Raw genomic sequence first — 13,766 nt, 5'->3', positions numbered from 1 at the left:
CCTGAGGCAGCATAGTTTGGATAGCTCAGTTGGTTAGAGCATGGTGCTGATAACGCCATGTTGCAGGTTCAATCCCCATATAGGGCAGCTGCATGTTCATGCTTTGCAGGTGTTTGGACAAGTTGATTCTCAGGCTCCCTTCCAACTCTCTGATTCCATGATTCTATGATCAAGGAAAAAACTGATGACATCACACTGTCTCTTCATGATACAATTCTCTTATATGATGCAGACCCTCCAGGTTTCCCATTTGAAGGCAATCCTGTATATAGAAATGTTTTAATATATTTTTATATACAGTGGTGCCCCACAAGACGAACGCCTCGCAAGACGAAAAACCCGCTAGACGAAAGGGTTTTCCGTTTTGGATGCACTTCGCAAAACGAATTTCCCTATGGGCTTGCTTCACAAGACGAAAAAATCTTGCGTCCCCCGGCGGTTTTTTTTTTGCTTTTTTTGCCCTTTTCCTAAGCCGCTAAGCCGCTTATCAGCTGTTCCGCTGATAAGCCGCTTAACAGCTGATCAATGGAAGCCGCTTGACAGCTCTAGCACTAATCCGCCAAACTGTCAATGGACTTGCTTCGCAAGACGAAAAAACCGCTAGACGAAGAGAATCGCGGAACGAATTCTTTTCGTCTAGCAAGGCACCACTGTACATTGGAAGCTGCCCAGAGTGGCTGGGGAAACCCAGTAAGATGGGGGGGGGCATATAAATAGTAAAATTATCATTATGGAATGGGACGGCCCTATTTTCACTGGAGATTTGTTGGAGGGTAAAACTACAGGGCTTTATCGTGCCTTTGGCCATGTTGTGGCTCACAGCCATCCCCTAGCGGTTTGCATGAAGGTTCAGTTCCATTTAGAACAGGCTTCCTCAACCTTGGCCCTACAGATGTTTTGAGACTACAATTCCCATCATCCCTGACCACTGGTCCTGCTAGCTAGGGATCATGGGAGTTGTAGGCCAAAAACATCTGGAGGGCCGAGGTTGAAGAAGCCTGATTTAGAAGAATGCATGCATGCACCCCAATTCATTCTCCAGCCTTTCATTGGGAATGAAATGGATTTAGCTATGAATAAATGTATACTGATTCTAAATTCAGTTTGAAAGCAAATGTAGGCAGACTGTGTCTGCTTCCTGTGTATGACTCAGATGCCTCCCTTTTATTGTATTTATTTTCCAGTAAACTTTCAGGGAAGGCAATGCTATATATATGTCTCCTTTCTTTCTAATTGCAAACTGGCTAGAGACGATACTGGTATTTTTTTTCTATGTGTGCCTAGAATTTCCAGAGAAAAGAAGTCTCAACTCGGATGTCGCTGAAGCTCATCACAAGAGTCACTGGAACTGATTCTAGTCTCAGGTAAATGACTGCAAACCCAAAGTCGTGGGGGGGAGGAGACACACACACACACACACACACACACACACACACAGAGCAGCTTAAATGGATTACTTACAGTGCAATCCTGTTCATGTCTACTAAGAACTAAATGCCATAGAAATCAATGGTGCTTATTCTCAAAAACACATTTTATTTATTAAATGTATACACTACCCTTCAACTGAAGATTGCAGGGTACTTTACGATATAAACACACAAAAATACATGCCATAATAACAAACAAAAAGTACCGCTCCCCAATTTAAAGGGCCTGGGGAAAGTGGGACCTAAAGATATGTAAGGAAGGCACCAGGTGAGCAATACGCTCCAGCATTTCACTGATGAAAATAGCGACGTCCTTTAAAAAATAAAAAGATTTGTGCATCTGCTCTAATCTTGCTCCTTTCTAAAATTTATTTATTGCTGTGTATTTCTTTTCTTTTTGTAAATGTACCAAAGAATTAAATAAATGAGGGATTAAGAGGTTTTCTCAGGATGGTGGAGAGTATGTGTGTCCCATTGGTGAAGCGGTGGCGGCACTTGCCCTTCTCCTGATGTTATATGTTCTGGTGGGAGGGACACAAAAAATGGGAGGGGGTGTTGAGGAGGGTCAGTTGGAGCGGGGGAGTGAGACATGTCCCTATTTTCATCTGAGGAATGTTGCAGGGTATGAATTCAGGGAAGATAAGGTTTTCAATTGGGATGTTCTACATCCACTGTTTGAGGCAGTAGTGTCAGGCTTCGGGGGAATCAGATCCCTCTCCTAGTGACAGTAAATAATCAGATCAAACAAATGGAGCATTCTTACCAGTTAGTTTCTTTAATAATCACAACAAGAGACAAAGGAATGCATATCTCTCTAGAAATGTTCACCCGCTCCATCCCCATTAATCTGTTAGAATTCCTGCTCCATGACTGCAGTCATGGGATTGTTGTCTTTCACATGATGTTGTATGTTTTGACTCCACAGAGTGGGAAGTCACAGAGACAGGATGTTTGTGTTACTGTGTTCCGTGAAGTGGGACTATTGTCCTTTGTTTTTTATCTTTGCTGCCTGATGCTAGAGAGAGAGGGAGCCATGTTGCAGTGCTCCGTGTGTTTATATGTAAAGAAAGTAGATTAGCCAAAATGCTGAGTTGCTGAGGTCTGTTACGCAAGCTGCAAAGACTCTGCAGATCCCTAAGTGTGCCTGTTGGCATTGGTCACTGTCATGTTTGGGCTGAAGAAAGCTTTTGAAGCTCCCGGACGATTGACCAGGAAGGAGAGAACATATCAGTTGGGCATTTGTCTCTGCCAAGGTCCTACCTGAGTGTAGGACAAGCTCCTAACATAATTTACGTCACTGCTACGTTGGGTAATCTGAGCTTGTTGCCATTGTGCTTTCTGTTCTATCACTTTCCAAGCCCCTCTAGTCGTAGGTGAGGGGGGGGCAGTAATGCTGTCCAAGGACACTGAATCTGCCAGTTGTCTCTCTCCTGGTGTTTCCTCTTCTAGCTGTTCCTCACCCAGTATTTCCCAGCTTTTCCCCTCTGGACTATGCCCCTCTGCAAACCACTGTTCTAAATCAATACTGTCCTCCTGCCCTTGGAAAGGTTCAGAAAAAGGGGGGCAGCTCCCATCATTCCTCCTCAGTTCAGCTCCTGACAGGTAAACTCACTGGGAATCTTAGGTGAAGAAAGTTCAGGCTTTCAGGTTTTCAGGCTTCCCACGGGCATTGGTGGACCAAACACTGTGCGAGCAGAGTGTTGACTTAGATGGACCTTTGGCCTCCTCCATCAGGGTTTTTCTTATGCTTTTACCTCCATCTTAAAGTATCAAAATACACCTTTAAATATGCATTTTGAGAAAAGACGCACATTTTTTAAAACAAATCTCGAAAAATATTTTGAGAAGGTTTTTCAAAGGATTATTAGAAAAATGGAACCAGATGGAGTTGTGGGTAATAATATGTGAAAGTTGCAAGGACCAGAAATAGATAAGTCATCCAAGCTTAATTTTAATCCTTTGTATCCAAATATAAGACACAGGGTTGTAGTCAGCTCACTTTTACACAGAGTATACCCACTGAAATCAATGGGCCCAAGTTAGTCATGACTACTCTGAGTAAATGTGGATTGAAAACAACTCATGTTTTATATTTATACTCTCTCACACAAATATATATAATTCCATGGCATAGCATATCCATTTGGAAAAAGCATTTATTTGGAATAAATCAGTCATGTTGACCTAGATGGGTCAGTGTTGGGAATCAGAAGCACAAGGGACCCAGCTAGTCAGAATACATTTTAAATAAATTACATTAAGATGAAAACCATTTCCCCCGATTATAGTTATTCCCTCCTTATTCTTATGCAGATTCGAATCCACATTTGCAAGCTCCTAATATGTGAAGTGTCTACTCACAAGACAGGGCCAAATCCCCAAGGCAGCAATAAAGCATTTGTTCGGAATTTTAAACAGCTGCCCAAAATATGAATAGAAGTATTTTTCAGTGAAAGTATGCAGTGAAAGTTCCAAAGATTCTGTTAAATAGAATTCAACATGTTTCAGGTTCCTGCAATACTTCAGCACAAATTGATATAATTGTAACCGCTGAAGGATACCTGCCTTCTAAGATCTTCAAACGTTCTTCAGCGAATGATCTCTTTGGGATTCTGTAATGATCTTATATTAAACCTTGATGGAATCAGTCAAAACATTATGGGATTCCTATTCTAAAATACATTCCTAATTTGTTTTTCAAGCACTAATAAAATGCTCTTTTATTCTCTTGGCATTTATTCACAGTATTTTGGAATGATAAATTACATGACAACATAAGGCCATTTGCAGTTTTCTCTTTTGCAATTTGTGCAATTTTTCACCTTTGTGAAATAAAATTATATATTAAAAAAATAGATAAGTGGGCCAACACAACATCTAAACTATCATTCTGTTATATTGTACTTCCTAACTGCTCTTTTGTTCATCAAAAGGAACCTATAATCATAACATCAAAAAGGTTCATTCTTGTCCAGGCTTTGATCCTGGTTAATGTGAAATATTTTCTGGCCAGTCCTAATAAAGACTGAGGGTTTTTTTTAAAAAATTATTGTGGCTGCAGTTCTGCACTGACAGTGCTTTTATTATTTGTGTGAAAAATTTAACTCCATGTTTTATGTTTCTATATAGTGTGTCTTTGTAAAAAACAACAATGATGAAGCATAATAAATTAATATCTATACATTGATAAAATAATAAGAATAGAAAATAATTGTTTAGACATGATGCTGATCTATTTTTCTTCACTTGAAAATATTATTTTCTTCACTAATAACAGCCAAATACTAGCCATGCTTACTTGAAAGTCAGTGCCATTGTGGTTTGGCTTGGTAAAAGTGTGCTGGATGGCTGTCTAAGTAAATTACATGTACATTGAATTACAGTCCAATTCTGTTCATCTGACTGATTTCAGTGCAGCTCACTTCCCCAAGTAGGTTGATATAGAATTGTAGCCTTAATCCCATTCACTCCGATCTTGTGATTTCTGAAGAGACTGGGGAATTCTAGAGGAGATTCCGCTATGGGCGCCTGCTAATTCAGTTGTGTGTATGGATAAATTCCCTTGAAATGAATGAGGGCTCCAGTATTCACAGAAGCCAAGCATCAGAGGGACATGGGATTGATGATTATTCTCATCAATTAACTTTAATGGTATCAATTATGCATTATTAGAAATTGTCAGGAAAGTGACTGCAATGACAATCTAAAACTTGTTGATTTAGATTCCTTGCTCAGCTAGCCACTAAACTTATAGATTAACCTAGATTAACCATTCTACCACTCATTGTACTTGTTGTACTCAATCCTTGGCATGTCCGGTTGGGCAGGGATTGCAGATAATGCTGAGTTAAATGGACCAATCATCTGACTTGGTCTAAGACAGCTTCCTGTCTCCTGGTTATAAAACACAACTGCTGTTTTTAAGAGACATGAGAGCAATAGCAAACTCTTGGTGGCAATAGAAAGTCTAGCTGTTTTAAGCAGGGATACATACATATCAGGTTCTCATGTGGAGCAAATTTAATCTGTATACTGCAGGCTTCTTTCATGTCAATCTCTGGCTTAAGGCTATGACTTCAGGGGTGCAACTACCTTATCTGGTACAAGATCTGAATTTCTCCCATCTGACTGCACCCTCCCCCCCACAAGCAACAATTTTGCTTATAATAAAATGAAAACATGTCGCACTATAAGCTCTGGTATATGAGCATTGTGGTAAATAGTTTCTGAACTGGGGGCCAGAATTCCATGCACATCATTTGCAGCCTTGCAAAATTTGAGACAATGGCTTCCAAAAGTATTGGAGCTACCAGCTAAGAAGGACAAAAGAAAATCTTTCTTTTTCCTAATACAAGGCGGGAGGAGAGAGAGAGAGAGAGAGAGAGAGAGAGAGAGAGAGAGAGAGCGAGCACAGATTCAGGAATGATGAGCTAAATGAGTGCCTGGCCTGACAGATGAGGTGGAAGTGAATTACAGCTGAGATCATTATGTTTCCAGTGTTTCTGAATCTAAATCAGATCTGCAAGTTGATCTTCATGCAGAAAGGGCCAACTTTATTTTACAGCTGCAGGTAGCTGCTGCTTCTTCTTCTTCTTCTTCTTCTTCTTCTTCTTCTTCTTCTTCTTCTTCTTCTTCTTCTTCTTCTGTGATCACTCGTAGCCGAGTAAGATTGTCTTCCATAAACATGGTTTTAAAAATGACAAGTCAGGGTTGAGCATATTCTTAGATTGAAGATAATTCAGGGTTTGTATTTACAACTTTCATCCAAATGCATTCATCCAAAGGCAAATATAAAGTCTATCTTTAAATCACCCAAAGTTTGGAGGAGCACTTTAAGAATGAGTTAAGGGGTAGCAGGCCAGTGACTTACCTGTGACACAATCACCTTCCTCTGCACACTCATCTTCAATATTGTACTGGCAACATTTGACTAGGAAAGAGCTTTGGGATCCTGAAGGAGAGATATATAGATTTTTGTAAACCATTACTGGTAAAATTAATTACCTGATCTTCAACCCATGGTCTCAGGGCAGGTTACAACAATTAAAGCACAATATTAAAAGCAGTTTAAAAGAACTTAAAATCACAGAAGGTGGGTCCCAATGAAAAACATCTCAGGCGTTCAAAGCCAGGATAAAAAGGTGTGTCTTCAGCATTCATCAAAAGCTGTATAATGAAGGTGCCAGACATACATCTGTGGGAAGGGAGTTCCACAACTTAGGGGCTGCCCCAGAGAATGCTCTCTCCAAGGCCGCAGCCTCCTGAGGGTGGTGGAACAACCAAGAGGGTCACTTTTGCCAATCTTAGCAACTGTAGGGAAGGTGGTGCTCTTTCAAGTATTTGAGGGCTGATTTATTAAGGGCCTTAAACACTCATGTAAGCAGAAACAAGCTGGCAGCCACTGTTTTAAAATGGGTTATACAAAATGTAAATGCAACTCCAGACTGCAATAAATTAGCCTTTGGGATGAATTGAAATGCCCAAGTCATCTTCAAGGGCAGCCCCATGTAGAGCACATTGTAATAATGCAATCTGGAAGCTACCAGAGCATGGAGTACAGTGGCACAATCATGTCTTCCAAAAAGAGGGCATAGCTGGCAAACTATCAAAAACTGAGGATGGCACTCCTAGCTACCAAGGTCACCTGACAGTGTTGAATCCAGCAGTACCTCCAAGCGGTGGACCTCCTCCTTCAAGGGGAATGCAATCCTTCCCAGGGCAGGCCATCTCTCCGCCTCCCAGCCATGAGCACCTAGGCCCCATAACACCTCAGGATTTAGCTTCAGTTGAATGGCCCACATCCAACCCATCACTGCCTCTAAGAACTGGTCTGCCTCTTTTAATTCACTTGGAATTGACAAATAGAGCTGGGTGTCAACACGTGGGCTAGATGGGGACCAGCCCAAGACATTTTGCTGCCTGAGGTATACAAGTTTTTACACACACATAGCTCTGCCCATATCCCTGATTAGCCTCCTGCATCTGTTGGTTAATAGTAGGACCGGTCCCAACTAGGATGTAAATCTTAGAGCGAAACTCATTTCAAACACATTTCACAATGTTTCCTGCCAGGATAAATACTTACATGGGGGGTGGTGTGCATGGAAGAAGAGAATCATTGTTTGTGTGTGTTCATTCACACAGGTTCAAATGCATCCTGCCCCACCCTGTTCAGAGATGAGTTTCTCGAAATCATAGGGAGCATCCTGAAGTCTCCAAAGCTATAGTGTAGATGTAGGAAACAGTGGTGGCCACTCTCCTAGATCTGCCTCTGCGGGGAACCTGTGACCCTCGAGATGTTATTGGACTTCTCATCAACCCCAACCAGGGATGATGGGAACTGTAGTCTATCAACATCTGGAGGGCCATAGGCTCCCAATCCTTCCTCTTGTGCATGCACTCCTGTTAACAAAACTCTTTAAAGGTTCTTGCAAATTCCTCCCTAAATACCAAGCAGAAACAGCAGTTTACTAGGGATAGCTCCCCAAAACAGGGGCAGTTGGAGTGTATAATAATTTGGTTGTGTTCCATTACGACTGGAAGGATTTGATAATTTATATGGGGGTCCAAGGTTCATAAATAAGAGCTACCAGGAAGCTACTTGGGATGTTTAGCTGTATAAATCAGTTTTCTCTATATCATGTTATTTGTTGCACATTGTATGGTGTTATACTGCAAGGCCAATATTGCTAGCTGCTTCTACGTCCCTGTATACATAAATCAAGAGGCAGTGTGTGAACAGTACATATTAAATACAATATTGATTCTACTTGCCTTCCCAAGAATGGACGAGGGAAGCAGTTGGGTCACAGCTATGCTGGAATTGTTTTGACCTGACTTGGCACTGCTTGAAGAAACTCATAATGCAAGCAAGAGGGAAAGCAAGGGAGGAAATGAGAATATGGGCTGGAGAATTAATGGTCTGAAGAGAGAGAGAGAGGAAACAAGAGGGGTTGAAACACAGCCATCCATACAGCAGGGTAGTTCATGGATCCACGTTAATGTTCTCCTGAGATTACTTTGTTTTATTAATGAAGAGACGGGCCGAACAAAAAAGAGAGGAAGATGTGCCATAAAACAAAGTCCAGAACACAATGAGGGCATACAGAAGAGAATACACAGAATTACCAACCGATATGAAAAGAAACCAGCAAACTCTCTTTTTAACCTCTAGGCGTGATGCCAGATTTTTGCAGCTAAAAGACAGCAGTGACTTGATTGCCAGAATGTCTGAGTAAATATGAACAGCATCCTGCTATGTTTGCATACATGCTTCAAGGGTGCATCCAAGCATGTGTGCCAGGTTGTTAAGTTGGTCCCACATTGCCATGTTTTGCATGTTTCTGCACAGGAGATCACACAGCGCTCAGGGAGTGGTTTTTCCAGAGCTGGCCTTCTACGCAGGCTCTTCTGAGTCAAAGGGAGGAGCACAGTGGGTGAGGGCAGAGCAACATAGCAATGTCAGTTGTGAGGACTGGTTTTGTACCTGGTGTGGCGATCACACAGGGACCCCGGACGTTTCACTGTCTATTGATCCCTGTGCCACCACTTTATTTCTCGCTGCCACCACCCAGGCCCTACCTAGTACAATACTGAGTCCAGTCAGGGTTAAATTGGAACATAAAATTCTGTTTATTTATTTCAGTTTAACAAGCGTGTGGTTTCATAAACGGTATCGGTCCATTACAATCATGGGGTGCCTATCCAGACCTATAACTTCCGCTACCTGCTCTCACTCACTAAACCACCTCTCAGATATTTACTTGTCTTCCTAGCTCCTAACTGTTCCTGATTCAGCTTATTTCACTACACTAATTCAACCTACCCACAGACTCTATCCCAACTCACTCCCACTCCAACCAACCACCCAACTCCCAATGAACTCCCCCCTTTGCCCCTCCCAGAGCTGGTTTTATAGTCCCTATGATTCCACCCCCCTGGGTTCTGATTGGGCAACCTGTTTAACTATTTCATCTCCAGCACTCTCATATGTTAACGTCACACCTAGCTCCTTTTGTGGCCCTGCCTCCTTTGTGCTCCCACTGCCTGCTCCAGGTCCCAGAATTTTTCACATCAAAAAGTTGAGCGCAATCAAAATCTGCAATCTGGGTTTACAGGCTTTTGCAAGGAGTATTGAGATAGTGTATGCAAAGGTGTTTGAATACCTGACCTGCCTTTGCTAAACTCATTTAGTGATCCATGCAACGGTCATCTCCAGGCTTGACTACTGTAATTCTCTCTATGCGGGGCTGCTCTTGAAGCTATCCCAGAAACTCCAGCGGGTGCAGAATGCTGCAGCAAGACTCCTCACGGGGTCTCTGCCATGGGAGCATATTCACCCAGTGCTTTTCAAGCTGCACTGGCTCCCGGTGGAGTACAGGGTCAGATTTAAGGTGCTGCTTTTGACCTTTAAAGCCCTTCACGGCCTAGGACCCTCATACCTACGGGACCGCCTCTCCCGGTATGCCCCACAGAGAGCCTCAAGGTCCATAAATAACAACACCCTTGTGGTCCCGGGCCCTAAGGAAGTTAGATTGGCTTCAACCAGAGCCAGGGCCTTTTCAACTCTGGCTCTGGTCTGGTGGAACGCTCTGCCTCACGAGACCAGGGCCCTGCAGGATCTGATTTCTTTCCGCAGGGCCTGTAAGACAGAGTTGTTCCACCTGGCCTTTGGCTTGGAGCCAATTTGATTCCCTCTCTTTCTTTTTTCTTTTCCTTCTCCTTCTGCGATGAGGCTACATTTTAATATTTTAATGTTTCAATATTTTAATGTTGTATTTTTTTAATCTTGTTTTAAAGTTGTAATCATTTAACTTGTTTTTATTATTGCTTGTAAGCCGCTCTGAGCCTGGCCTTGGCTGGGGAGGGTGGGGTATAAATAAAAATTATTATTATTATTATTATTATTATTATTATTATTATTATTATTAAAAATCATCCTCATCATTTATAAATATACTGATCTCTCCATCTGTTTCTTATTTTGTTTCTGTAGCTCTCTCTGTTTAAATTCCTGGCTAATTTCCCCATCAGTCTCTCCTCTTTCACGTAAGTACCTCTTTTTCTCTCTCCCAACTTCCCTTCCCCAAATTTTACTTGTTACCAGTCTTCCTTTTCACACTCTCCAGTATTTCAGCAGCTCTAGAGATGGACATGCTTTGTAATTGTTTTTCACTCTCCTAATCATTGACAAATGTCATTTTTATTCTCTCCTGGTTAACTAAGGCTGCAATCCAGCAAAGATTTACCTGGGAATAAATTTAGCTGATCTCACCGGGATTGACTTCTGAGTAAATGTGTGTAGTAGGATCGATGCTTTATTTATTTAAAGTGCAATCACTAGTACAGATTATATCACCTCTCTTGAATCCCTTCCCACATACTCCCTCCTCTTCTCTATGCTCTGTGCAAGCTCAGTCGCTATCAAATCTACCTTGCTCCTGTCAATCACAATCACACCTTTACACCCTCTGCCATGCTGGGCCCCGGTGTTTAAAATCGCCTTGTCTCTTTGTTTGCTAAATGGCTTCTCTTTCCCTTGTTCAAATTTTACTTCTGCCATGAACTCAATATAGGTAAACCCTATCTTAATATAGATAAACCCTTTGGCACTATGGAGATCATAATATTTATATATCTGTGTTGAGGTTTACTGAGATAATTGCAGTAATTCAGGTCATTTGTCACAGAGCAAGCCGGTTAGTAAATCACACAGTTCAAATCTGGAGTTAACTCTTTATTAGCGAAGCATGATCTTCCCACACTTGGCTGAGTTTGAGTCCTAATGAGCACAGCAGCTCCTGCCCTGTAGGTCCTACTTCATGAAATCAGTTGCTCGGACTAAAAGTCCCCAACTCTCCAGAGCCATCTATGTCTCCTCTTCAGGGCTTATTGCAAGCAATCAGAGACTGCGCCTTCATGAAGCCTGTCTTTGCTCTTCTCATTTCATACCTCTCCTGGTCCTGGAAGTCAATGGGGCAGGGGAGTTTGTCACAGCAGGAGGGGAAGAAACTCATGACTCTTCACTAGCCTGACTCATCTCTGGCTCTTGACCTCCCTCTTCCCATTAAGCTGCTTCAGCTTCAGCTTCTGCTTCTGATTCTTGACTTCTCTCTTCCACAAACTTCCCCCACTCACTGAGCCCTGTTACCCCTACAGCTTCTGACACCTCCTCTTCCTAGTCTTTCCCCTCTTCTCCCTGTGACTACTCATCATTGACCCATCACCATTCTCCAGGTTCTGAGCCTTCTTTCCTTGGTAGTTCCCCAGCCAGTTCCTCTGTGTTCAACCAGTCCATGACAACATGCGCTTGGATAGCTCAGCTGGTTAGAGTGTGGTGCTGAGAATGCCAGAGTTGCAGGTGAAATCCCCACATGGGACAGCTGCATATTCCTGCATTGCAGGGGGGAGAGGGTCCCTTCCAACTCTACAATTCTATGATTCTATTACCGTTGCTATGTCTAGGTTCTTTTATTTCAGGACTACAGCTCCCATCATCATTGACCATGTTGCCTGGTGCTGATTTATCTTTCTTTAATACTTTCCCACACTTCATGTGTTTAAATCACTTGACACTTCAGCTGGAAAAAAACCTGAATGTATTCAGGGCCACAGGAAGGTGGTATGGTGTGGGGGACAGGAAAACTGAAATCCCCAGCAATTTTCAGCGGCTGCGTGGCAAAATTTGCAGGTATTCAAGAATTCGCTGGCTTCAGAGGAAATCCTCTACTTGTGGTCAAAAGCTGGTGGCTACCATTTTGCTCTCAAAGGCCCCCCAAGTGATGCTCTGTGATGATGCAGGATTGCTTTTAAGGGGGTTTCTAGGAAGAAAAATTGTGGCCCATACTATTTTCCACTATATTTTCACCAGAAGTCCATCTTAGCATATAGTGTCACTCTGATGGCTCTGATGGTCTAGTGGTTGCCAAGAGAGGAGCTCCCATGGTGGCAATCGGTTGGGTTCAGTGTAGTGCTGTGGTTAACATTCTGTCGGTGCAATCATTACTTTTTGTGCTATTAAACTCCCCCCCCATCTGTTTTGTAGTTCCCCCACCCAGCCTTCTGGAGCAAATTGGGGAATGATGCAGGTTACATGTTGTGGAGTGAACAGGGGAAGTCCTCTTGTGCAAGCAGAAATAATTGTGTGAGCACAATTATTTAGTTAAATACTGTCTAGTGAGGTTGCCTCTGAATGTCACCTCCCTCAAAATCAGAAAATGGGGTGGCAAAATGGATTAGCATTTTGCCTTGTTGTCAGACTCCTCCCACTGGTGACCCCTTATCTGCATATTCCCACCCCTTCATTTGCACATCTACAGTCTGGGCACCTTTAAGTGGTACAGTGCTGGAATGTGATCCTAGTGTGACAGAACTCAAAGAAATGACTATATAAATCTGATATTTTAGTTCAAAATGGGTGTGAGAAATCTCTGGCCCTCCAAATGTTGTTGGATTCCAGTTACCATCAACCCTAGCTGGTGGTCAAGGGGGATAGGAAAGCCCTCTAGAAGTCATTAGATTACAAGTTGTGTAGGGCATATTTGCCTTTGACTGGAGTTAACCATCCAGGGGTCCTTTACCTTTTTACCTTATACCACTGCTGACAGAGGAATGAAAGTTTTAAGAGTATATAATGCAATTACTGCAAGGTTTGCCAGAGGCGGTGTAGCATACAATAGTTTGTTACCTGCTCTCCTTCTGACTTCCATAGCAGTCAACAGAATTCAAGTTCACTGCAATCCTTCAATGGATATTGACTACCTAATACGTTAATATTAGTGAGGCTGAAAGAGTCATATGGTGCTGAAGAGTTGACATATTCCCCAGCGATACTGAGATATTATACTGTATCTTTCAGTAAGTTGCCATAAATATCATTTGGTTCGGGGGCAGAAGAAGAGATTGATTAAGCCAGCCAGGAGAAAAGAAGAAATCAATCAATTTGGAATTAATTATGTCAAAGCTTTAAGTGCTGTTTTTTCACCAAAAAAACATATGGAGAATGGACAGGTGAGCTAATGATTATGAAGCACTCCAAATAGAGTTGTGAACAATTACTTGAGTAGACATTGAACTTGGGAATCCATTTAGATATGATTGATTCCACCGTTGCAATTGAACTGATGAATTGATTCTATAGTTGTTTTGGTCCTTGAGGTTCACTAAAGATTAAATACTAGATATATAACAGCTGAAGGTAAGTATCTGCTCTTTTCTTCGATAACTCACTTTTAAAATGGCATCAAATTCCCATCAGCCACAGCACTGTGTAAAATGCATTGATTTGTAAAGTGCATGCAATAGGTAAAGCCCATCTGCTCTCTAGTGGTAGGAGCA

General features: G+C 42.2%; 1 protein-coding gene and 1 long non-coding RNA gene across 3 annotated transcripts in view; both read left to right on the top strand.

The window, feature by feature from the left end:
• The window catches only part of LOC310842950 (uncharacterized protein), a 579,207-nt gene that overhangs the window by 25,514 nt on the left and 539,927 nt on the right, over nt 1–13,766 (top strand). The window lies entirely within an intron of this gene.
• The window catches only part of LOC310843004, a 32,946-nt gene that overhangs the window by 6,275 nt on the left and 12,905 nt on the right, over nt 1–13,766 (top strand). Inside the window, exons 2-3 of one of the 2 annotated variants that reach the window (XR_014563443.1) lie at nt 1,285–1,364; nt 10,426–10,478. This is a non-coding gene — a long non-coding RNA (uncharacterized lncRNA). Of the gene's footprint in view, nt 1–1,284; nt 1,365–10,425; nt 11,042–13,766 lie in introns of those variants that run through there. The other variant, XR_014563444.1, reaches the window with a different exon arrangement.

This window comes from Podarcis gaigeae, assembly GCF_964106915.1.
Source record: "Podarcis gaigeae genome assembly, chromosome: 4".
NCBI lineage: Eukaryota > Metazoa > Chordata > Lepidosauria > Squamata > Lacertidae > Podarcis > Podarcis gaigeae.
The sequence above is the reverse complement of the archived record's forward strand: the minus strand, read 5'-3'. Positions and strand labels throughout refer to the sequence as shown.